Source organism: Ips typographus, linkage group LG1 (assembly GCF_016097725.1).
Source record: "Ips typographus isolate SLU linkage group LG1, UJ_Ityp_2.0, whole genome shotgun sequence".
Lineage (NCBI taxonomy): Eukaryota > Metazoa > Arthropoda > Insecta > Coleoptera > Curculionidae > Ips > Ips typographus.
The window spans coordinates 29512206-29539444 of record NC_138422.1 but is presented as its reverse complement, the minus strand read 5'-3'; the positions used below and the strand labels follow the sequence as shown (position 1 = coordinate 29539444).

General features: G+C 31.5%; 1 protein-coding gene and 1 long non-coding RNA gene across 7 annotated transcripts in view; one reads left to right on the top strand and one right to left on the bottom strand.

The window, feature by feature from the left end:
* The window catches only part of LOC145727655 (cardioacceleratory peptide receptor-like), a 52140-nt gene that overhangs the window by 5771 nt on the left and 19130 nt on the right, over positions 1-27239 (bottom strand). The window lies entirely within an intron of this gene.
* Positions 9763-11172, top strand: LOC145731123 (uncharacterized). 3 transcript variants are annotated; one of them, XR_014178749.1, is made up of 3 exons: positions 9763-10061; positions 10158-10690; positions 10769-11172. It is a non-coding gene; the product is annotated as an uncharacterized LOC145731123 (long non-coding RNA). The 3 variants fall into 3 exon arrangements; XR_014178750.1 differs by having other exon boundaries at positions 9763-10690; positions 10769-10951; positions 11015-11172; XR_014178748.1 differs by having other exon boundaries at positions 9763-10690.

Here is a 27239-nt window from a genome sequence, read left to right as displayed (position 1 = left end):
GTTATAATATCTGAAATCACATGCAGAAAATCGAATTTGGAGCACATTGTATTTTAGTGTGTAGGAGTTTGATATGCATTTGTATTATTCGTGACACTACAGATATGTTGGCTTACGTTATTATTATCCTAATAATGTCACAGTTTATTTCCCATGCGAAATACATACATAATTTGCTAGCAAAACAGTTAATTTACATATTATTTGCCCATCTCTTCCAAATAGAAAAGTTTGTAAAACTGGGATTTCAAGGTAATTCTGATATGTTAATAATCTGGTTTATTTCAACCATAATCAATAATTTACACAATTAATTTATAATTTTGACTCAAAAGTCAAATTAGTTTTAAGATTTATTCATATCGATACATTAAAAATGTTTATGATGATAAATTGTAGAATAACTTTAATACTTTATGGTTAATCACTGGTTTAATTTAAAAAAACGTTCTGGGAAAATCTAGACTGTTACTTATTGATTTACGATCGGGTTTTCGAATAGCCAACTGCCAAATGACTATCGAGGGTGCCATTTACTTTTATAACTCCACTTTGTGATATTCCAGACACTGATTGCAGAATTGTCTCCCTAAATAGGTTGATTGCGGTTATCAAGATGTATTTTTCATGAAAATATGGACTAAAACTTTAGTGAATGTAAATATTGGTGAGTTAAAATTGATATGAAGAATTAAAAAGCAATCAGTCAATGTTGATTAGAATTTAGTAAATTGATAGAAATCAATATTTTATTTTTAGTTAGTAAATAAGCACAATTACCACATCCGTGTTTGCCTATTTCTATTAAATAGAACAGCTCCCATTTAAGGGCTTCCAATGTGTCCCAAACTCTATACACGCTAGCTTACAGGACAATTTTGAAATTGACAGGACGTAATATCTTCTCGATAAATAATTTGAATCAATTGAACCACAGACTAATTTTTTATTCTTTAATAACTTAAAAAAAAACACTACAAAATTAGGTACAGTCAGGGAGAACAGCGGTGTCATAGCTTAAACTACCAAAAAAACAGTTTGAAGGGACAAAATTGCCTGTAAAACTCACTTGCAGTGAGAAAATGACTGTTTTAAGCACATTTTTGAAATCCTCATTAAATTTCCTATCCAATAACCTAAAAAAAACACTACAAAATTTGGTACAGCCAGGGAGAACAGCGGTGTCATAGCTTGAACTACCAAAAAAACAGTTTGAAGGGACAAAATTGCCTGTAAAACTCACTTGCAGTGAGAAAATGACTGTTTTAAGCACATTTTTGGAATCCTCATTAAATTTCCTATCCAATAACCTAAAAAAAACACTACAAAATTTGGTACAGCCAGGGAGAACAGCGGTGTCATAGCTTGAACTACCAAAAAAAACAGTTTGAAGGGACAAAATTGCCTGTAAAACTCACTTGCAGTGAGAAAATGACTGTTTTAAGCACATTTTTGGAATCCTCATTAAATTTCCTATCCAATAACCTAAAAAAAACACTACAAAATTTGGTACAGTCAGGGAGAACAGCGGTGTCATAGCTTAAACTACCAAAAAAAACAGTTTGAAGGGACAAAATTGCCTGTAAAACTCACTTGCAGTGAGAAAATGACTGTTTTAAGTACATTTTTGAAATCCTCATTAAATTTCCCATCCAATAACCTAAAAAAAACACTACAAAATTTGGTACAGTCAGGGAGAAAAGCGGTATCAATGCTTGAACTACCAAAAACACAGTTTGAAAGGACGATCAGGGACAAAATTGCCTGTAAAACCCAGTTGGAGTGAGAAAATGACTGTTTTAAGCACATTTTCGGAATCCTCATTAAATTTCCTATCCAATAACCTAAAAAAAACATTACAAAATTTGGTACAGTCAGAGAAAAAAGCGGTGACAAAACTTGAACTACAAAAAAAAACAGTTTGAAGGGAAAAAATTGCCTGTAAAACTCACTTGGAGTGAGAAAATGTAAGTTTTAAGCATATTTTTGGAATCCTCATTAAATTTCCTATCCAATAACCTAAAAAAAACACTACAAAATTTGGTACAGCCAGGGAGAACAGCGGTGTCATAGCTTGAACTACCAAAAAAAACAGTTTGAAGGGACAAAATTGTCTGTAGAACCCACTTGCAGTGAGAAAATGACTGTTTTAAGTACATTTTTGAAATCCTCATTAAATTTCCTATCCAATAACCTAAAAAAAAACACTACAAAATTTGGTACAGTCAGGGAGAAAAGCGGTATCAATGCTTGAACTACCAAAAACACAGTTTGAAAGGACGATCAGGGACAAAATTGCCTGTAAAACCCAGTCGGAGTGAGAAAATGACTGTTTTAAGCACATTTTCGGAATCCTCATTAAATTTCCTATCCAATAACCTAAAAAAAACATTACAAAATTTGGTACAGTCAGAGAAAAAAGCGGTGACAAAACTTGAACTACAAAAAAAAACAGTTTGAAGGGAAAAAATTGCCTGTAGAACCCACTTGCAGTGAGAAAATGACTGTTTTAAGTACATTTTTGAAATCCTCATTAAATTTCCTATCCAATAACCTAAAAAAAACATTACAAAATTTGGTACAGTCAGAGAAAAAAGCGGTGACAAAACTTGAACTACAAAAAAAACAGTTTGAAGGGAAAAAATTGCCTGTAAAACTCACTTGGAGTGAGAAAATGTAAGTTTTAAGCATATTTTTGGAATCCTCATTAAATTTCCTATCCAATAACCTGAAAAAACACTACAAAATTTGGTACAGTCAGGGAGAACAGCGGTGTCATAGCTTGAACTACCAAAAAAAACAGTTTGAAGGGACAAAATTGCCTGTCGAACCCACTTGCAGTGAGAAAATGACTGTTTTAAGTACATTTTTGAAATCCTCATTAAATTTCCTATCCAATAACCTAAAAAAAAACACTACAAAATTTGGTACAGTCAGAGAAAAAAGCGGTGACAAAACTTGAACTACAAAAAAAAACAGTTTGAAGGGAAAAAATTGCCTGTAAAACTCACTTGGAGTGAGAAAATGTAAGTTTTAAGCATATTTTTGGAATCCTCATTAAATTTCCTATCCAATAACCTGAAAAAAACACTACAAAATTTGGTACAGTCAGAGAAAAAAGCGGTGACAAAACTTGAACTACAAAAAAAAACAGTTTGAAGGGAAAAAATTGCCTGTAAAACTCACTTGGAGTGAGAAAATGTAAGTTTTAAGCATATTTTTGGAATCCTCATTAAATTTCCTATCCAATAACCTGAAAAAAACACTATACAACATTTGGTACAGTCAGGGAGAAAACCGGTGTCAATGCTTGAACTACCAAAAACCCAGTTTGAAAGGACGATCAGGAACAAAATTGCCTGTAAAACCCAGTTGGAGTGAGAAAATGACTGTTTTAAGCACATTTTCGGAATCCTCATTAAATTTCCTATCCAATAACCTGAAAAAAACACTACAAAATTTGGTACAGTCAGGGAGAAAAGCGGGGTCAAGGCTTGAATTACCAAAAACACAGTTTGAAAGGAGAGTCAGGGATAAAATTGCCTGTAAAACCCACTTGGAGTGAGAACATATTAGTTTGAAGCACATTTTTGGAATTGTCATTAAATTTTCTATCTAATCACCTGAAAAAACACTACAAAATTTGGTACAGTCAGGGACAAAAGCTGTGACAAAACTTGAACTACCAAAAAAACAGTTTGAAAGGACAGTCAGTGACAAAATTGCCTGTAAAACTCACTTGCAGTGAGAAAATTACTGTTTTAAGCACATTTTCGGAATCCTCATTAAATTTCCTATCCAATAACCTGAAAAAACACTATACAACATTTGGTACAGTCAGGGAGAAAAGCGGTGTCAATGTTTGACCTACCAAAAACACAGTTTGAAAGGACAGTCAGGGATAAAATTGCCTGTAAAACCCACTTGGAGTGAGAAAATATTAGTATTAAGCACATTTTTGGAATTCTCATTAAATTTTCTATCTAATCACCTGAAAAAACACTACAAAATTTGGTACAGTCAGGGACAAAAGCTGTGACAAAGCTTGAACTACCAAAAAAAACAGTTTGAAAGGACAGTCAGGGACAAAATTGCCTGTAAAACCCACTTGTAGTGCGAAAATGACTGTTTTAAGCACATTTTTGGAATCCTCATTAAATTTCCTATCCAATAACCTAAGAAAACACTACAATATTTGGTACAGTCAGGGAGAAAAGCGGTGTCAATGCTTGAACTACCAAAAACACGATCAGGGACAAAATTGCCTGTAAAACCCACTTGGAGTGAGAAAATGACTGTTTTAAGCACATTTTTGGAATCCTCATTAAATTTTCTATCCAATAACCTGAAAAAAACACTACAAAATTTGGTACAGTCAGGGAGAAAAGCGGTCTCAAAGGTTGAACTACCAAAAACACAGTTTCAAAAAACGGTCAGGGACAATATCGCCTGTAAAACCCACTTGGAGTGAGAAAATTACTGTTTTAAGCACATTTTTGGAATCCTCATTAAATTTCCTATCCAATAACCTGAAAAAACACTACAACTTTTAGTACAGTCAGGGAGAAAAGCGGTGTCAAGGCTTCAACTACCAAAAACACAGTTTGAAAGGACAGTCAGGGATAAAATTGCCTGTAAAACCCACTTGGAGTGAGAAAATATTAGTTTTAAGCACATTTTTGGAAGCCTCATTAAATTTCCTATCCAATAACCTGAAAAACACTATACAAAATTTGGTACAGTCAGGGACAAAAGCTGTGACAAAGCTTGAACTACCAAAAAAACAGTTTGAAAGGATCGTCGGGGACAAAATCGCCTGTAAAACCCACTTGGAGTGAGAAAATATTAGTTTTAAGCACATTTTTGGAATCCTCATTAAATTTCCTATCCAATAACCTGAAAAAAACACACTGCCGTGCAACCTGGAGTCAATTTTATTAGTTTCTTTAAGTTTTCCTAAATTGTGTAAAATGGGTGGTAAAATCTTCTCAGCCTTTAGCTTAAGAGTTTACTGTCCTACGCTCGTCATAAAAAACAAACGTCATCGTCCATCACGAGACCCTCTGTCTCGACATCTGTTGATTTGCTAAGTAAAAATAGTCTCAGCTTGTCCGTTCACTCAAACAAAAGTTGCAAATAAAAACATTGACAGTCAGCAAACATCAAGTCTGTATGTTACTTCATTCCGCGTTCATTTCAGGGCTTCCCATAAAGTCCAAACGAGCCAAGATATTTTCGGCGACTTTATTGTCACTCCACCCATTTAGGACTTTTGTTTACTTTCGGTCTGTAAAGCTGTTTTACCATTACCGCGAAAGCTTCGCATTTGATGTATGTGAAAGTGATTTCTGTTTGTCCTGGATTGGTAAAACGTAGATCGGATGTTTGTTTGAAGTAGTTTTAGATTAATAATCACTGAATTAGCGGGATACCTAAATTGTGTGATATTAATTAGGTTACTTTTCTTGCAAAAGCAAATAAAAAAATATGAATTTCAAAACAAAAATTTAAAATTTGCTCAGAAATTTCAAAAAAAAAAAAAGAAAATAATAGTGGAAGAATGTGTCGACTTGACTTAATACCGCAACATTTTCAAAAGAAAGTGCGAAAAAATGACTATTTGCCCAGAAATTTAGTCCAATTGATACAAGAAGGGGGAGGAATATTTTTATTCATAATTCTGTGTGTAATAATTTATTCTAAAAGGGTTTTTCAAAAAATAAAATCCAACCGATATTAAAAGACACTAAAAATGTCATCATTCCATAAATTTCTTGAAATAAGACTTCACCAAACGTAAGTAGCAAACTCAAATATTTTTTTGCCTAAAAGTAAATATCACTTCTGGCTATCCACAGAAGTAATCACTGCCAGGCGGAAATCATAAAAAAGTTCTTAGAACTCGGCATTTTTATAGTGTTTTTGCAAGTAGCAGATCCGTAGTATATTATCGTATTTTCATTGCAAATCAGTCGACTTTATATGTTTATCGTCGGATCGAAAATAGAAATAATTGAGTTTTTTATATCTGTTGAAGGGTTGTAAATTTGATCTGATTTTTAGGGATCTAACCTGCTGAGGCTGAACTGACACAAAACAAACTTTCCTTGAAAACATGAGCCTATTTATCGATTTGCTTTCTTAACCACAATCAGTGATTTAGATTCTTCTTTCTTTAGCCCGAAACAATTCAATTCCTGCGACCAATGGACTTCAACTAATGTAGGTTGCTACTTTCCTAATAAATTTCCTGTTTTCTAGTGATATATTGCTTCAATTAAGTGTGGTGGTATCAAATGGACCACTAAAACAAACAATTTCTTTGTATCATTATAATAAGCGCTGTTGTAGAATTCATTTTCTTTTTGGCGTTTTACTTTATTCTAGGCACAACCAACACATAACATCGCTGTTTGTCTGCCTTTATGTCGTGAGCTATACTTTTAAAATACCATAAGTTATGGTAATTGGATTATTATTTGTATGTTTTAACTCATATTGATTACAAATCTTACACAACAACTATTTACACCATCAGATATTCCTTTGTTAAGTCAACTTATTTTTGTTTGATATTCCTTATACGGGGTGGTCCAGTTTTAAATGTCAATAATTCACCAATCCATAGCCAATTAAAAAATAAGTTGACATTCATTATGTCATTTTCCTGAAAAGTGCTTCCTAAGGAAAACACAGTCCTTCAAATTTCTGTTTAAAAAATCGTTTTTTTGTCATAACTGTCAGACCGTTGGAGCAATTTTGATCAAACTTGGAACAAGCACTTTATTACACGTTATTACGGTCAAAGACCCAAAACTAACCCAACCCAACTTAAAAATTGTTTTGGAAACGAAAAATTCACTTAAGAACTTTAAAAAATATTATTTTAGCCAGTTTTCATAGTTTCCAGACAAACTAAAGGACTTTAGTTTCGAAAATTGAATTAGAATAGATACAAATTTCAGAAGCTTAAAAATTGTGTTTGTGTAACCAGTTTTCATGCAAGAGACTACTTTTTCAAGAATTTATTATTACTACAAATTCGTACATTTAAACCTTAAAAATTGACTTGAACTCCAAAATCTAACTGAACTAATGAAAAGTGACATCAGAAGCTTAAAATTTGCATTTGAAGTAAGTTTTCATAATTTGAAGACAAATTTCAATATTTTAGTCTTGAAAATAGTCTTAGATGCAAGACATTAACATTAGATTCATGAAAATTGTCTTGAAAACTAACTTTTCGTGCTTTTTACTTTGCTTTTCATTTTCTTCGAATTCTGGACTAATTTTAGTGCTTTAAAACTGCTTTCAGCTTGGAAAATCGAGTTTCAAGACTATTTTCACCAAGTTATTGACATAGCAAACTTAAATAACAATTTTTACATTCTTCATAGACTGAAAATGGCATTCCAAGCTTTGTCACTATTAAATCGACTTCTAGACACCTCAGTGCTAAAAATTCGGGTATTTCTTAATAAACTAGACTGTTTTTAGTGTTTTAAGGCTGTTTTCAGTGCCTCAAATCGAGTTTCAAGACTATTTTTACAAAGTTTTTGACTTATCAGGCCTAAAAGCCAGTTTGTCCACTGACCATAGTCTTGAAAATGTTATTTCAAGCTTCTTCACTATTAAATTAACTTCTACACTCATAGGTGCAATAAATTGTAGCATCTCTAAGAAATTCATACTGTTTTTAGTGCTTTTTAAGACTGAAAAATCGAGTTTAAGACTATTTCCAAAAGTCAAGTTTCTTCAGTAATAAAAGTAAAAAATGTTGGTACCAAATGCTACAATAATAGTCTTGAGAACTAATTTTTAGAAATAAAATAGTCCGAAAATTTAATTTACTTCTAGACTTGTTGTCCAGTCCAGAAAATTGAGTTGTACACCAATTAAAGTCTTGAAAATATACTTTTGGACTCTTTAGTCCTAGTAAAGTCAGTTCTAGCATTAAAAGTCAACTTTTATATTATTTTTAGTAGTAAAAAGTTCTTAAATAATCTGCAACTGTGTGTATATGCATTTTACGACTGTAGTAAAGAAAAATTGAATATTTAGACTCCAAAGAGTCATATAAAACCTTATACAACAAAGATTTGAAATGACATCCATTTTCAGCGAGCAGAACACTATCACAAGTTCATTTATTCGAGTAACCAGAATCAAAAGTAACAGAAGGAAAAATTGGATTTTCGGCAATAATGAATTTTATTCAGAGAAAAGCTTCTCTTTTGAAACGAAGTATTGCGGTCGACATCGAATTGGTCATGTTTTATAAAGTCACACTGAATTTCTTGTTCGATTTAAAACGTTTTTCGATTTTGTTAGAGAGTTTGACCAGTCTCCAATTATACAAAAAAGTTGGGCCAATTGTATTTTTAACTTTCAATGGTGCTCGGTTGTCTTCTTAGAAACTTTAAGACCAAAAAATTAACCATATTGTATTTACAGGTAAAATAATGTACCATTATTTCAGTTTGAAAGATGTACCAACCTCTTATTAATTTTTTTCAAAGTAATACATTTTATCAATAAATTTTTTTAGAAAACTTAAAATTGTTCAAAAGTCCAAACGTCAATTTGTAAAAACTGTAAGGGTAAGTAAAAAACCTATTTAACTTGGAATTACTAATCTTAAAAGAGCACATCAAAAAGATGTTCTTCCTATATTTTTGTAAATTAAATTAAATTTTCTTATAATACCTTTCATGAAATTTATAACCAAAATAATGCAAACACAAATCCACTTGTAAAGGACTAAACCAATGCATTCCTATTTGATTTTTAGCTGAAGAAGGGCCCTACGAATGTTATTGGGTATAAGGCAAATTCCGAATGTCGTCCCTCTGTTATATATGCCAGAACGTCAACCATTTTTTCTTGCAAAAGCCGTAAAATACAATTTGCTCTCCCCCTTTATTGCCGGGGAAACGAAATGGTAATAACTTCACGCAAATTGGTAAAGGCTCGTTTCGACTTCGAAGATCGGAGCGACACTAAAATTCGGACAAATAAAAAAAAAATCTTCGGGATTTTTGCGCATCAGAACTACGGAGCAAATATTACAAATTGCTCATCACGTAGCAATTAGAGAGAAAATGTTTTTGTCTGTTTCAGGTTAATTGTTTGGTTTTCTGGCCAATTGCGTTGTTTTTTAGTGTTTTCAAGCAGTTATATAAACAAAGGATCAAAAGAGCCCCAGGATCTAATTGTACGGCCACTATCAAAAATTCAATTTTTTTTAAAAACACGCTGTATAATATTGTTTTTCTAATTTTGGCATATAAAGTGACACTTTTCAAAACTGATTAGAGTGACAAAATGTTTTACTTTATGTAACTAGTTACATAAAGTATCACTTTATGTAATTAGTTATGAAAAGTTCATTTCATCACTCCCTGTTTTTATGCATTTCCTTAGAAACATATTGGCGACATTCATCATAACATGTCGTTGTCACAGTTTATACAAGGTGCTATGAAAGTGAATATTTGTGTTAAATCACTTTAAAAGATGGTTTTTACCGCTTTTTGGTCAAAATTAGAAAAAATTATGTATGCAACACGTTTCGAAAATGTCTTATTGTGTAACTCATTCAAATTGTAGGACCTCGCTGCGCTCGCCCTACAAACATTCATTCGTTACACAAAATCGAACTTTTCGTAACTGGTTACATAAAGAGCTATTTTAAAACTTTTTGGAGTTTATCTTAAAATACTGAAATCATTTTCAAATACATTATTTTGACAATGTGAACCCTTCACTCCTCATTCTTTAAATATATAGCTCCCATCAGAGAGATGACCCTTGGCGGACAAAAGGGACCGCATCAGAGAGCTGGACAAAGAGCCTTTACAAATCTCCAGGGAAGGTCGAAAGTGGCATTTTAAGAAGCGAACAAGGAATATAGCTTGAAACGACTATTTCCAATCGGCGCCCTTCCACTATATGCCAGGCTGTGTTTTATGGCTACCTCAAAAATGACTATTGATTCGACTCCGAGGGTAACATTCAGTATGCAAAAAGAAAGTACCTACTTGGAGTTTTCTATCTTGTCGGTAACGACATAGTATACACCAAAATCGATGATTGTAAAGAGACACAAAATTTTCTATTTTTGAGGAAAATATTAATTATTGATGGCATGTTTGCAGTGATTACTACTTTCTGGACAAAGTCATCATGCAAAGATCTGTTTCTGTGCTCAATCTGGAAGTCTACTAATCAACGTAATAAGCAAATTAAAAATAGATTAAACCCATTTGCCAACTAATAATAGTTTAAATTTAAAACTAAAGTCATAAATAAAGGGTAAAGTAAAGTAAGTAAATTTTACAATATTTTAAGGAGTATTTTGATTTAACTTGTTTTTAACTGCGATACTACGTGTGAGACTAGATAATGTGTGTGTGTGTTTCGGTAGTCAGTTTTGAAAATGCCACCTTCTTAATACACTTTACAACTATCAAGGGGCCCAGTGAAACATTCTGAAGGAACTAGAGTTTGTGGAACAGAAAAGGATGCCTTTTCTAATAGAAAACACTGTCACAATGAAACAGCCCATATATTTACCTACTCCCAAGAAGAGTTTTTACAAGAACACTACAAAAACCAAGTTTATTCAAGCCAGTGGTTCTCGAAGAAACATGGATATAGAGTAAAGGTGTATTTAGCAGAAGCTGACAAGGTGATTTACCTAATACTATAAAAAGGACTCTGGTAGAAGTATTCATAAGCTGCTAATACTAAATAGCTTATGTTTCAGGTACCTTTATTTGCCTAATCTGGAGTTTGCTTATCATGCTTTGAAAGGGTCCAAATTTAAAAAGTCCCATTATCAATTGCTCTAAAAGACTCTGAACAGAAGGTGTTTGAAGCTATGGTTATAATGGTGTTGTCAAAATCCATATGCAGAGTGTTGAAAAAACAAATTTCTAATAAGTTTCAGGTAATATTAGAAAGATACAAGTTACTTAATACATAAATTTGATCAAATGCCATTATTTTGCAGAATTAGCCCTTATAAATTTTGCTGTATCTTCTCTGACTATAAGGCTAGAAACAGATGGTGCTACTGTTAAATACTTTTCCATCAGATAGTAGGTTAAATTACTATTTTAATTGTATTATTTACACATTATAAAATATACAAATAAAATCTTTAAAAAGTACACTCAAGTTTTTTTTTTATCTAAGAAGTCTAGTTTTTTTCAGAAACAATCATAAAATTAGGTAATTTCTTTAACTGAGGTACCTACCTGCTCTTACAATAAATTGAACTAAAATTGAAAAAAACATGTTAAATAAATCACACAACAAAACCAAATTGATATGTATTTAATGCTGGATAAATTTACAAAGGGAAATAAATAAGCAATCTATATCACAAAACCAAGAAGCAAGTTCTTAAAACACCAACAATTCTGTTATAAGTTAAAACACTGCTTTAGGATTTAATAGTCCCCAGGATACACACATTGCCTTTCCTTTCTTGCAAATTTTATGGAATAATTCTTGAAACGTTGGTATTGGGCTGTTAATGACTCGTTTGAATGCACCTATTTGTGATGTTCTTTCCAGATAATTTAAATTGAATGTGGTTGTTGTTCCCAAGCCAAAGTTTGATTGGAACTTTCCGCCCTTTGTTTACCACCAAATGTTGCAAGTTTTCCAGTTTGGTGAAGAAAAATCTTAAATTCTACGAAGGTCTCGCAATAACAACACTAAATAATAAACTTAAACAACCCTAAATTAAGTTTTTATTTCTTCTGTTTGTAGTTTTTGCGGTTTTTCAACTTTTTAAAATTCCTAACCTCAAAAGCCGACTGTCAGTTGGGACCCTATGTTGCCACATCTTCCACGAGCAGATGTGAACCTGGTGTATTGTTGGTTGCAGTAATAAACGGACCGATGAATTATACAGATTTCGAAAAAAAAAAAGCATTTATTGCATGCAAAACATGTGAGATTCTTAGAATGTTTTTTGTCAAAACAATATAGTTTTCTCATTTTCATTTATAATTGCTTAATGAAAGATACATATTGTGAGGTTTAAAGGAGGAATTTGTCAATACGGCAACGCCCAAACAGGTGATTAAAAAGATGGATAGCCTAGCTAGTAATAAACGACGTGCGTAAATTTCAATATGGCGGAGCACTTGATGACGTAACCGCCACGGGAAAAAAAATGAACCATACCTACTTTGGTATTCCACCAAATTTTCAGAATTATGCTCCTTACGGTTTTCCCATAATGGATTGCGGCGGTTCCTGCTGGACCACCCTGTATTTACAAAACGATTTACCTGGTCAGCCAATGAATTCTTAAAACTTTCACTTACAGGTCAATCACCTTTTCTCTAAACAATAAATAACAAATAATTCATAGAAAAATAAATTTTAAAATCTATTTCTGTTCATGTAATATAGACAACAAATTTTGTTTAAGGTTCGTAGCAGATGGTAAACATAACTCAAAAACGAGCTCTAACAAATTAAAAGAATTATGTGATAAAATAAACTTAAAATATAATTTAATAATTTGTACTAGTATACTGATTTGCCCTTATTTATTTTGCACCCTGTGTAAGTAAACTAATTGACAATAGCGCTTCGCGTTAACTAGAATTATAATACATTCTAACAAATTACTCATGTAACTGGTTTACCTTAAAGTTTAATTACTCATCGACACCTGTGCTAAAAGCAGAAGGGCGAGAACCTTTGAAATTCCAGCAGCAACGCAGTTCTCTAATATTAAATTTCCACCCCCCATTCTGGGGTAGATTGTTCATTTGAAAGCATAGATTTCTCTAAAAGTCAATTTGCGTCATTCATAGTTTGTATCAATTTATTTGATTCGACTAAATAGTTTATGATATTTTACAGACATGGGGATTTTAGGTAATCACATGAAAATTGTAAACAAGAGACTGTTATTTCAGAATTGTAAGTTAATTTTTATTTAAAAAATCCTGTTTTTAAATTCATGTTGACGAATCATTATGTTGGTAATACAATTTAGTTTAACGTTCTTCACCAAAAGATGAGCAAAGCAAACTTCTTATCAAGTTTTGATTGTGATTGTGTGATCATAGATACAAATTGCTCAGTATATTTTTAAACTGTTGTATGTTTGACTGACCTTTTCTGGATTTTGCTTTAATAAATATAATATTAAATTCTCTAGACTTTATTAAAGCCGTTAAAGTGTTGTCATCAACTTCACTGTCAAATGGTAATAGTCCCATAATAAAATTCCTTATTTGGGTGTAATTGAAGAAAGAGCCCAGTCTCTGTACAGGAGTAATTCCTGCTATATTTCCAATTATATTTTTTTAGATTCTTCCTGGACTAGAAAAACTTTTAGTTGGTGCTTCCAAACAAGAACTAATTTTTTGGTTTATTTCTATTTAACCAGCAAAAATCGCACTTTTAAACTTATCAATAGAGTCCGGATTAAAAAGCACTAAAATCGTGAAAAAAAGCGCTTAAAAAGCAAAATTATTTTCCTGAAAAAAGCATAAAAATCTGTAAAAAAGCACAAAACTCTTTCTCTTTTTGGGTTCAACTTCTAGACATTTTTTGAAGATTTCAAATTGTTTTGAAAACTTCCAAAAGTTTTTTGAATTACTTGAGAGCATTTGGACTGTTAAAACAGCATATTGAAGGTTCTGGAATTCTTTAGAGGCATTTGAAATCTCTTAGACGGTTTACAAAATTTTTTGGAAGCTTCTAAACTTCTTTAATATCTTCTGGGAGCTTCTAGACTAGTGGAAAAGCGTTTGGAATCTTTTAGACTGTTCTAAATGATTTTGAAAGCTTCTAGACTGTTTTGAAAGACTTCCGACTGCTTTAGAAGCATTTTGGAGTTTCTGTAGTGTTTTGAAATCTTTTTAGACTACTTTAGGAGCATTGAAGATTCTGGACTGCTTTTAAGACATGTGAATTTGAACTTTTGGAAGCTTTTAAACTGCTCTAGAAGCATACGGAAGCTTTTAGACTGCCTTAAAATTTTTAGAGAGCTGCTAGACTAGTTAAAGGTTATTTGAAAGCCTTTAGAGGGTTCTAAAAGCTTTTGGAAGCTTCTAGTTTTGGAAGGCTATAGACATATTTGGAGTTTCTGTAGTGTTTTAAATCCTTTTTAGACTACTTTAGGAGCATTTGGAAGGTGTTTAAAGAGCCTTGAACGTTCTGGACTGCCTTTAAGACATTTGAAACCTTGTAGATGGTTTTAGAAACTTTTGGAAGCTGTTAAATTGCTTTAGAAGCATACGGAAGCTTTTGAGAGTTTCTAGATAAATTGAAAAGCATTTGGAAGCTTTTAGACTGTTCTAAAAGCTTTTAAAAGCTTCTAGGCTGCTTTGTAACCTTTACAAAGAATTTTAGAGGTTTTATAGTGTTTTGGAATGATTTACATTTTTTTAGACTACTTTTAGGAAATTTTTGGGTCAGTTTAAATTTGTAAATTGATACTTATACATTTTGCAACATGTTTTTGTCGTTCAGAAGCCTTCAATATCTCAATATAGCAATTTTTGTCAAAGCAGTTATTAGTTCAGTTTATTTTTAAAAACTTGAAAAGCTTGTTTTGTAAAAAACTAGTTAAACCATAGAAAAATAGCAGTAAATAAGCACAAAAAACTAAAATAAGCACAAAACGAATAAAAAAGCAAAAGAAGCATCAAACAAAATCTGTCAAATGACACGTTTTTGCATAAATCGTTCACATTAGATGTCAAAGGTTGGTTGCTTTTATTATTTACAAAAAGTAAAATTTCTAGAAATCCGGACTCTACTTATCAACTTAATAACTGTATCACAACGAATAATAATTGAATAAAGTTACCATTTTTGTGTTTCTTATCCTCTGTTTCTCGCGTTTGTGAAAAAACTCAGCTTCTAGGCAAAATTTCTAATTGAATACTTTAAGCTTTGTGGAAATTATCTGAAATAAAACTTTGTCAAAGAAAACAATGCTTTGTCTTGTTAGCAAAATAAACAAAAAAACAATAACTGAAGTGAAAGCTTGTTATCAACGAAACCACTTTTGAAAAATGTATTTCTTTTATTTGTAGGGTAAATATAATCAATTTTTACAATAAAAAAAAGCTGGAAATAAATAAAGATGTGAATTACTCATCATCAAATTTTGTATGTCCATAAATATGATTTTAAAAGTTTATAATTTAATAATTTAGTATATTTATATATTTAATTTTTATTTTTTAATATTATTAATAATTTAGCAAAATAATGCAATTTTGATTTGACTTCTTAAAAAATACAACAACCAGCTACTTCCGCTTTTCGGATTGGTGCTCTTACAACTGCTCACTAAATCGTTCGACCTGTCGGGGTGGCCTTTCTAATTAATTCTAAAATTGTTGTTAGGTTGGTGAATAGCAGTGGTGGGGAAAGGAAATAACATTCACAACAGAGACCATTAAGTCCTGTAATTTCTCCACACTGAAGGGTTGGAAAGATTATGAGCCACGGTTCGCATAGGCATAGGCACGTCAAAATTATTAATAGTCCAGTATTAAACTTTGTATGCACCGATTAACTAAACAAAGTACTTCTTACAAGAGCAAAAATATTAATTATTAACATGGAATTGCTGATAAAAAAAATTGTCTGTAAATATACATTTGTCAAGAAAATCCAGATAAAGCTGAAAGAAAATATTCTAGTATCTACTTTTGTGTTGCTTATGTAACGGCTTTCAACTTTAGTCATTTGTCATCCTTTATATTACAATTTCGGTCATGTTTTTATCAGCCAGATATCTAACTTGAAAGCACTTCCCTCATAGTGTGCTTTTTGACTATTAAGTAGTCTAATAACTGACGATACATTTTATTTGAATTTGTTAACTAGTCTTGCTAGACAAAAATAAATTCAAATTTATGCACGAGGTGGTGATGTTAAACTCGTTTTTAACTGATATTGTTTTGTAGACAGGTATTAAATCAGTTACAAGGCACGGTTGTATTACTAATTAAATTGATACATAAAGGGTTGGTTATATTTTTAAAAACTGTTTTTATATATGTGTACTGTACAGATTATTGGATTATAGATAATGTTGATGAGTGATGTGCATTTGTACCCAGCCCATGTTAAAAAATAAAAATATACAGGGTGGTCCAGTTTTAAGTGTCAATAATTCACCATTTGATAGTTAATCGAAAAATAAGTTGACTTACATTATGTCATTTTTCTGAAAAACGTTTCCTAAGGAAGATTCAGTCCTGCAAATTTCAATTTAAAAAATCTTTTTTTGTAGTTTAAAACTGAACATCCAAGACTTGTGAAAGTCCAAATTTGTACTGAATAGTCTAAAAACTTTTTTACTACTAGAAATGGTCTTATGATTCGCTTTCTCAGACTGCCATCCTGGTTGGGTGTCTGAAACTGGTATTCAAGAACTAAAAAAAGTCCGGAAATCAAGACAAAGATTGTATTGTGCATGAAACTCATTTTTTACTACTAAAAATAGTATAAAAGTTGACTTTTAATGCTAGAACGGACCTTACTAGGACAAAAGAGAGTCCAAAAGTATATTTTCAAGACTTTAATTAGTGTACAACTCAATTTTCTGGACTGGACAACAAGTCTAGAAGTAAATTAAATTTTCGGACATTTTATTTCTAAAAATTAGTTCTCAAGACTATTATTGTAGCATTTGGTACCAACATTTTTTACTTTTATTACTGAAGAAACTTGACTTTTGGAAATAGTTTTAAACTCGATTTTTCAGTCTTAAAAAGCACTAAAAACAGTCTGAATTTCTTAGAGGTGCTACAATTTATTGCACCTATGAGTGTAGAAGTCAATTTAATAGTGAAGAAGCTTGAAATAACATTTTCAAGATTATGGTCAGTGGACAAACTGGCTTTTAGGCCTGATAAGTCAAAAACTTTGTAAAGATAGTCTTGAATCTCGATTTGAGGCACTGAAAACAGCCTTAAAACACTAAAAACAGTCTAGTTTATTAAGAAATACCCGAATTTTTAGCACTGAGGGGTCTAAAAGTCGATATAATAGTGACAAAGCTTGGAATGCCATTTTAAGTCTATGAAGAATGTAAAAATTGTTTTTTAAGTTTGCTATGTCAATAACTTGTGAAGATAGTCTTGAAACTCGATTTTCCAACCTGAAAGCAGTTTTGAAGCACTAAAAATAGTCCAGAATTCGAAGAAAATGAAAAGCAAAGTAAAAAGCACGAAAAGTTTGTTTTCAAGACAATTTTCATGAATCTAATGTTAATGTCCTGCATCTAAGACTATTTTCAAGACTAAAATATTGAAATTTGTCTTCAAATTATGAAAACTTACTTCAAATGCAAATTTTAAGCTTCTGATGTCACTTTTTATTAGTTCAGTCACATTTTGGGGTTCAAGTCAATTTTTAAGGTTTAAATGTATGAATTTGTAGTAACAAATTCTTGAAAAAGTAAATTTAATATCTACAAGTCAATTTTTAGTATTAAAGTCTCTCGATTTGCATGAAAACTGGTTACAAATACAATTTTTAAGCTTCTGAAATGTTTATCTTTTCAAATTCAATTTTCAAAACTAAAGTCTTTTAGTTTGTCTGGAAATTATGAAAACTGGCTACAATAATATTTTTTAAACTTCTTAAGTGAATCTTCCTTTTCCAATTTTTAAGTTGGGTTGGGTTAGTTTTGGGTCTTTGACCGTAATAACGTGTAATAAAGTGCTTGTTCCAAATTTGATCAATATTGCTCCAACGGTCTGACAGTTATGACAAAAACCAATTTTTTAAACAGAAATTTGATAGATTGTATTTTCCTTTGGAAGCACTTTTCAGGAAAATGACATAATGAATGTTAACTTATTTTTTAATTGGCTATGGATTGGTGAATTATTGACATTTAAAACTGGACCACCCTGTACAGAGAGTGAATTGTATTTTTTTAGTCATAACGTTTGAAGCACTTGGTATAACAGGTTCAAATTTGGATGGTATATTGGATATGCAAAATAGTAGAGGAAATAAATTCCAGGTCTGGAGTAAAAAAATGTTTTCAAAAAAGGTTATTTCCTTTAGTATATCACTTAGCCAATCCAAATTTGAACTTGTTATACCAAGTGTTTCAGAAGTTATATTCAAAAGAAAATTGACCAAAAAAATACAAACCACTCTGTATATTCGTAACGAATTGAGATGGATTCATGATATATGGGTGATTTTGATTCATGCCAAAGTACTCTAATACCTGGTGAAGTATGTACATTTAACTCTGAATCACCCTGTATATTTTGTTCTACTTTTACAAGGATGTTTAACCATTTAGGAAAAGGATTTGCCTCTGGCTGAATGGATGGAATCACAAACTTTTCCTAACTGTGAAATATGAATGAAGGCAATTTTCGATCTTGAGGGGCTGCTATGAACAATGAAACTTTGAGATAGCAGAAGAAGATGAGGTACAATAGATCTAACCAGGTCGCAGATCTGTCACCATCCACACCTACCATTACCATTACCATTACAGCTAATCTTGACAATAAAAAAATGGTTGAAAAAAAATTATATTCTTTTTAAACCAGTTATAAACACAATATTTTTTAATATTACATTAATTAGTTAAAAAATATGTGTAACTTTACATTAAATAAATTCAAAATAATATCTTAACGATATTGCTTATTAAAGAATTGACGGAAAAAACAGAATTACTCAATCAACAGGAGTATTGATATTTTTTATTGACGTATTATTCAAATTGCAACCATTGATTGTTTAACCGGATAATCGATCCATAAATAAACCCGTTTTTTTTCCTATCCGCCACTGAAAGTCGTGTTAATTCTCATCATTCGTTCAAAGCTCAATAAAATCGACGATCATATATCTTTCAGATGAAACATTTAACATTCTTACTTCATAGATATTTAATCGTTTATTTACAAATAAGGACCAATTACGTGGTATTACAAACATTATAATGCCTTAAAGGAACCGATGATGTATTCTACCCGGTTTTAAGTCGTATGTAAAATGTTGGCGAATGGAGAAAAAATGCAATCTTAAGAGATAGCTCGGCCAAATATAGCAAGACAAGGTAAATAATTGGAGACATTTCTATTGAATGTTTATGTGGTTGATATTCGATTACAAAAATAAGTAACACACATACTTTAGGTACACGTTAATTAAACAAAACTATTTTTTTTCTTGAGCTGTGTCAAAGAAACTTAACACCAATTATCCGAGTAACAGTAGTATTTTTAGTTTGGTTAGTTCTAGGTAAATCAATCTCATTGTAAATTCTAGATTAAAAAATATTATTATGCTTCACACAGTTAGGAGAACTAACAATAATTATTAAAATACAATTTTGTACTAGTTTCTGTTAAATAAAATAGAAAAACCAAACTTCAATCTTGATAACAAAAGCTGTTTGGAAAAAAAAAACAAAAATTATAATTGGATGATTCCCTTCCATTATCAATTCCTGTAACAAAATGTGGAATCGACACTCTTTGCATAAGTTGCACTGCTTTTAAGCGATCTAATAAATTATTCATGGTAAGTAATACTGGCAATTGGGTAATTTAATCCGATAATGCAAAAACGTACTAAAGTACCTTCAGTGAAGTCCACATAAAATTATAAAAATAGGACAGCTATGGAATAGATGAACAAATTTAAAAACGTTTTACTGTTTCAAACCAAATTTAAAAATGTTCATAAAACTTTATGTATTTTGAATAAAGTTTGTTTGTGAAAAGAGAAAATTGTTTTTGAATAACCTGAACTGCCTTATAGTATAGTAGTATAGTAAGTAAGTATATCAATTTTGAAATGTCATAATAAAGATCCTCTACTTGGCAAGCTCATTTACAAATTTTAAGAGTAAATCGTTTATAGATGCAAGTTTTTACCAAGAAAAGTGACTGGAAAGCAACAAATTTGAAGAAGTTGGAGGGTATAAGCTAACTTCGTCAAATGGATTTATATTAGTATTTGCTACATTTTTCGATAGTTTTTAGAAGTGAAATCATTTACATTAAAGTGTCCTGATGAATCAAAATGTCAATGTTTCAAGTGATGGTACAGATGAGGTAGCCATTTCATCATAACAGGGCTCTAATTCTTGAACGCAGGGAACAGAATTCTTAAGAGAAGTGTTGGCAGATAACAATGGCAAGATCCTCTCATTCTGCATACCTTTCTCTTGACAACTCCTTTTCCTCGTTTCAAGAATACACAGATATCTTATTTGTAGAGTCCGGATTTCTAGAAATTTTGCTTTTTGTAAATAATAAAAGCAACCAAACTTTGACATCTATTGTGAACGATTTATGCATAATCGCGTCATTTGACAGATCTTGTTGATGCTTTTTTTGCTTTTTTCTTCGTTTTGTGCTCATTTACTGCTATTTTTGTATGGTTTAACTAATTTTTTACAAAACAAGCTTTTCAACTTTTAAAAAATAAACTAAACTAATAACTGTTTTGACAAAAAATTGTTATATTGAGATATTGAAAGCAAAACGACGTATTATTTTACAAATTTAAACTGACCAACAAATTTCCAAATACTCCTGAAGTAGTCTAAAAAAATGTAAAAACATTCCAAAACACTATAAAACCTCTAAAATGCCTTGCAAAGCTTACAAAGCAGCCTAGAAGCTTCTAAAAGCTTTTAGAACAGTCTAAAAGCTTCCAAATACTTTTAAACTTATCTAGAAACTTTCAAAAGCTTCCGTATGCTTCTAAAGCAGTTTAACAGCTTCCAAAAGTTTCTAAAACCGTCTACAAGGTTTCAAATGTCTTAAAGGCAGTCCAGAACCTTCAAGCCTTTTTAAACTGCCCAAAAACCTTCCAAATGCTCCTAAAGTAGTCTAAAAAGGTTTTAAAACACTACAGAAACTCCAAAATATGTATAAAGCCTTCCAAAACAGTCTAGAAGCTTCCAAAAGCATTTAGAACAGTCTAAAAAGATTCCAAATAATCTACAACTAGTCTAGAAGCTCTTAAAAAATTTAAAGGCAGTCTAAAAGCTTCCGTATGCTTCTAGATCAGTTTAAAAGCTTCTAAAAGTTCAAATTCACAAGTCTTAAAAGCAGTCCAGAACTTTCAATGCTCCTAAAGTAGTCTAAAAAGATTTAAAAACACTGCAGAAACTCTAAAATGCTTCTAGAGCCTTTAAAAATAGTATAGAAGCTTCCCAAAGCACTTAGAACAATTTAAAAAGATTCCAAATAATCTTCGACTACTCTAAAAGCTCTTAAAAAATTTCCAGGCAGTCTAAAAGCTTCCGTATGCTTCTAGAGCAGTTTAAAAGCTTCTGAAAGTTCAAATTCACAAGTCTTAAAAGAAGTCCAGAACTTTCAATGCTTCTGAAGCCTTTAAAAATAGTCTAGAAGCTTCCAAAAGCACTTAGAACAGTCTAAAAAGATTCCAAATAATCTTCAACTACTCTAAAAGCTCTTAAAAAATTTCAAGGCAGTCTAAAAGCTTCCGTATGCTTCTAGAGCAGTTTAAAAGCTTCTGAAAGTTCAAATTCACAAGTCTTAAAAGAAGTCCAGAACTTTCAATGCTTCTGAAGCCTTTAAAAATAGTCTAGAAGCTTCCAAAAGCACTTAGAACAGTCTAAAAAGATTCCAAATAATCTTCAACTACTCTAGAAGCTCTTAAAAAATTTCCAGGCAGTCTAAAAGCTTCCGTATGCTTCTAGAGCAGTTTAAAAGCTTCTGAAAGTTCAAATTCACAAGTCTTAAAAGAAGTCCAGAACTTTCAATGCTTCTGAAGCCTTTAAAAATAGTCTAGAAGCTTCCAAAAGCACTTAGAACAGTCTAAAAAGATTCCAAATAATCTTCAACTACTCTAAAAGCTCTTAAAAAATTTCAAGGCAGTCTAAAAGCTTCCGTATGCTTCTAGAGCAGTTTAAAAGCTTCTGAAAGTTCAAATTCACAAGTCTTAAAAGAAGTCCAGAACTTTCAAAGCTTCTGAAGCCTTTAAAAATAGTCTAGAAGCTTCCAAAAGCACTTAGAACAGTCTAAAAAGATTCCAAATAATCTTCAACTACTCTAGAAGCTCTTAAAAAATTTCCAGGCAGTCTAAAAGCTTCCGTATGCTTCTAGAGCAGTTTAAAAGCTTCTGAAAGTTCAAATTCACAAGTCTTAAAAGCAGTCCAGAACTTTCAATGCTCCTAAAGTAGTCTAAAAAGATTTAAAAACACTGCAGAAACTCTAAAATGCTTCTAAAGCCTTTAAAAATAGTATAGAAGCTTCCCAAAGCACTTAGAACAGTCTAAAAAGATTCCAAATAATCTTCAACTACTCTAAAAGCTCTTAAAAAATTTCAAGGCAGTCTAAAAGCTTCCGTATGCTTCTAGATCAGTTTAAAAGCTTCTAAAAGTTCAAATTGACAAGTCTTAAAAGCAGTCCAGAACTTTCAATGCTCCTAAAGTAGTCTAAAAAGATTTCAAAACACTGCAGAAACTCCAAAATGCTTCTCAAGCAGTCTAAAGCCTTTCAAAATAGTCTAGAAGCTTCCAAAAGCACTTAGAACAGTCTAAAAAGATTCCAAACGCTTTTCAACTAGTCTAGAAGCTCCCAGAAGATATTAAGCAGTTTAGCAGCTTCCAAAAAATATTGTGAACCGTGTAAGAGATTCCAAATGCCTCTAAAGAATTCCAGAACCTTCAATAAGCTGTTCAAACAGTCCAAATGCCCTCAAGTAGTTCAAAACAGTCTGAAATCTTTCGTATACTTCTAAAGCAATTTGAAATCTTTAAAAAATTTCTAGAAGTTAAACTCAAAAAAAATTTGCATCTCTGAAAGAGTTTTGTGCTTTTTTACAGATTTTTATGCTTTTTTGAAGAAAATAATGTTGCTTTTTAAGCGCTATTTGCTTCTCCGATAAAAAGATATTTTATGAATTTTAGATATAACGCATCAAAAAGGGTAATTATATGATAAATACTATTAAAATGAGTCTGGCGATGATGAAAAAATTTTTCAGATAGTTCTGACAGATATAAAAATAAAAATGACAGACATTGACATTGACGGCTGGCTGACAGCAAAGAGAAGTAAAGAAAGCTACAAACTAAATCCACATACGCAGCACAGTGAGTTGAATGAGTAGTTTTGGTGAAAAAAAACGAGCTTTTTCTGCTGACCTGACAAGTAGAATAAAAGTTACCCTTAAATCCCAAATAAAAATAATACAAATACAACAATCAGCTACTATTCAAAGTGAATACTAAGAATTCAAAACAAAAGTATTAATTAGGGCTATATAATGATGTAAGTAATAATTAATAAAAATATGTAGGCGTAAAGAAAAGGGTTTTATAAAATTTAATTAATTTCATTAGCAAAAGTTGCTTACAATTAAAATTAATACTGTCACGATAGATACAATAATGTCAGTCACACTTCAACTGCGAATACCAATTTAGGGCGAGAATTCTAATTTTCAGCTTGAACGGTTTGGTATTTCTGCTAATGTTGCGACCTAAACAAAGGACGAAAGTTTAATTTGTATAAAAGCAAATTTAGGAGTTTATTTGCTATTTTGCTTATTCCGCCCTATCCTGCTTTAGTTTCGCTTGAAATCGGAATTTCAACAAATTAGCAAAACACTTTAAATTACCCACTTAATACTCACGGTCAATAAAACTTAAGTAGTGATTAAATTTTCCTGAATAATAACGAAATTACCCTTTCCGGAAGCTGGATCTGAAGTGAGCATCATAATACGATACGAGAACCGCTAAATCAAATTTAACTCGCTGTTACTATGATAAAACTGTTTTTGAAACCAGATAGCGAGACTTTATGGAGCGGATGAAGCATTGTAATTGCCCCTTAACGGGGTTTAAGCGATGGAATCGTTAAGACCGCTATATAAGCTTTAACTAAACTGATTTTGTATGTAAAATATTATGTTTGTACTCTTAGGAAACTTCACTACGAATAATTGATATTATAGAACCAGCTGAATTCGCATAGGCCACTGTGCATGATAAATACCACAGCAAAGCTTTTCAAACAGATCCCGAAATAACGATTAACAAGCGGAAAAACTGATTTCAAGAAAGCAGTTTGGGGTTGGCAAAAGTAAATCGACGTGCACGCAAATCTGGAGATGACAAAGTACATAGAAGAGGTAAGATATGAGAAGTTATAGGAAGTTGCTCTTCAACAGAAAGCAGAAAAAATAAACGGTCTAAAATACTGATTTCAGTATCAAATTTCTAGACAGAAAGACATACCTCAACAAGAATTGAAAACGTAGCATAAAACTATTTAAATTTTACGTAACATTTGGCTTGTTAACCATAATCTAGCCATTGCAATATCTTCTCATTTATGACCCACTTAGAGCAGAACTGAGCTAGGTTATGTCTCTACAGTGCCAAATCGTTAAAATAGCTACTAAATTATATAAAATAAAAAAATCATAGGAAAGGAGGGAAGAATACAGGCAAGATACGACATACTATTAATTTCAATTCTTTGCATTACCGTAATCTGTGTAGATTTGACAATGCCAAAAAGAACCGGGACTTTTGCCCTGCGATTCTGGACACGAAAAGGAAATCATGATAAATCTAACTTTGTGCAACAGAAACGTTGCGAATAAATTCATAATGCCATTTTTCGGTTGTTTTCCTATTGCATCCGTCCAACTTATTGTACTTTATTTAATCTCGCAATAAAGAACATTCTATACAGGGTGATTCCAAAGTTGGGGATTTCCTTTCACCTGCGAATAGGGCTTCAAAAAATAAGTTTTTTTTTCGTTTGACACTTTTTTGAAATATGAACAATAACGAAGATACAGGGTGTATACTATCGATTTTATAGCATTTTTTATCATCTTTTCAACGATATATAGAAAATCTAGATTGGAGAACAAATTACAGCTTCACAAGGCTTCAAACCTGGCAACATCGCTGCAAACTCACAAAAAGTGACACAATTTTCGAATTGAAATTTCTCAAAAACTGAAAAAGTTAGAAAATTCGCTCAACCGACATTTTTTAATATTTTTCATCCTCTTTCTAATGATATATAAAAAAAATCTAGATTTGAGTGCAAATTACAGCTTCACAAGGCTTCAAACATGGCAACAACGCTGCAAACTCACAAAAAGTGACACAATTTTCGAGTTGAAATTTCTCAAAAACTGAAAAAGTTAGAAAATTCGCTCAACCGACATTTTGTAACATTTTTCATCCTCTTTCTAATGATATATAAAAAATCTAGATTGGAGAACAAATTACAGCTTCACAAGGCTTTAAACCTGGCAACAACGCTGCAAACTCACAAAAAGTGACACAATTTTCGAATTGAAATTTCTCCAAAACTGAAAAAGTTGGAAAATTCGCTTAACCGACATTTTTTAACATTTTTCATCCTCTTTCTAATGATGTATAAAAAATCTAGATTGGAGAACAAATTACAGCTTCACAAGGCTTCAAACTTAGCAACAACGCTGCAAACTTACAAAAAGTGGCACAATTTTCGAATTGAAATTTCTCAAAAACTGAAAAAGTCAGAAAATACGTTCAACCGACAGTTTGTAACATTTTTCATCCTCTTTCTAATGATATATAAAAAATCTAGATTGGAGAACAAATTACAGCTTCACAAGGCTTTAAACCTGGCAACAACGCTGCAAACTCACAAAAAGTGACACAATTTTCGAATTGAAATTTCTCAAAAACTGAAAAAGTTAGAAAATTCGCTCAACCGACATTTTTTAACATTTTTCATCGTCTTTCTAATGATATATAAAAAATCTAGATTGGAGTGCAAATTACAGCTTCACAAGACTTCAAACTTAGCAACAACGCTGCAAACTCACAAAAAGTGACACAATTTTCGAATTGAAATTTCTCAAAAACTGAAAAAGTTAGAAAATTCGCTCAACCGACATTTTGTAACATTTTTCATCCTCTTTCTAATGATATATAAAAAATCTAGATTTGAGTGCAAATTACAGCTTCACAAGGCTTCAAACTTAACAACAACGCTGCAAACTCACAAAAAGTGACACAATTTTCGAATTAAAATTTCTCAAAAACTGAAAAAGTTAGAAAATACGCTCAACCGATATTTTGTAACATTTTTCATCCTCTTTCTAATGATATATAAAAAATCTAGATTGGAGAACAAATTACAGCTTCACAAGGCTTCAAACCTGACAACAACGCTGCAAACTCACAAAAGGTGACACAATTTTCGAATTGAAGTTTCTCAAAAAGTGAAAAAGTTAGAAAATTCGCTCAACCGACATTTTTTAATATTTTTCATCCTCTTTCTAATGATATATAAAAAAAATCTAGATTTGAGTGCAAATTACAGCTTCACAAGCCTTTAAACTTAGCAACAACGCTGCAAACTCACAAAAAGTGACACAATTTTCGAGTTGAAATATCTCAAAAACTAAAAAAGTTAGAAAAAAAAAATTGTTAATGTGTATTGATAGGAAATAACCTGTCATTTAGTTAAAATTAAGTTAAAGTTATTTTTTATTTTCGTTTTTTCAGTAAAACTTTGACACCCTGTATCTTCGTTATTGTTCACATTTCCAAAAAAAATTATTCTTTATTTTTATTAATTCGCAGGTGAAAGGAAAGCCCCAACTTTGGACTCACCCTGTATAATATTGCTGAAATCGTATAGAGCTGGTTCTATTTGCCTATTTCCCTAATTGACAGCTTAATAGTAGTTAGAGTTGAGTATCTAGAGTCCAGTGAAACTATTTTTTTTAAATAATCGTAGTCCATTTCCAGAATTCTTAATTAAACTTTTTGTGTTTATATGTAATACCGTTTTTTGGTTTGTGTCATTCAATCTTGGGACAAAGGCAAATAATCATAACTTCTGTTCAATTTCGGTTGGGGTTCAAGCAAAAATTGCTCAATACGTGTTAAATCATGTTACATTTTTGGTATTTGTCGCAATATCTGTCGCCCTAATTAGGACACGATATTTATTTATACCTTTAATGTTCCTGTTTTTTTTTTCAACTTTCTCCGAACGTTTTGCTGTTCCACTTCTTGTGACGTCTTTAGCGGAAGACACCCATAATATCATATAATATTGATGCAGTATACCAGAAACTTAGTAAAAAATAAAAAAATAAAATTTTGAATATCACCAATTCTAGTTTAAGATTCTAAATCTGATATACTTGTTTCAATTCCTGTATTTGAAATATGCTATGAATTTTTTTCT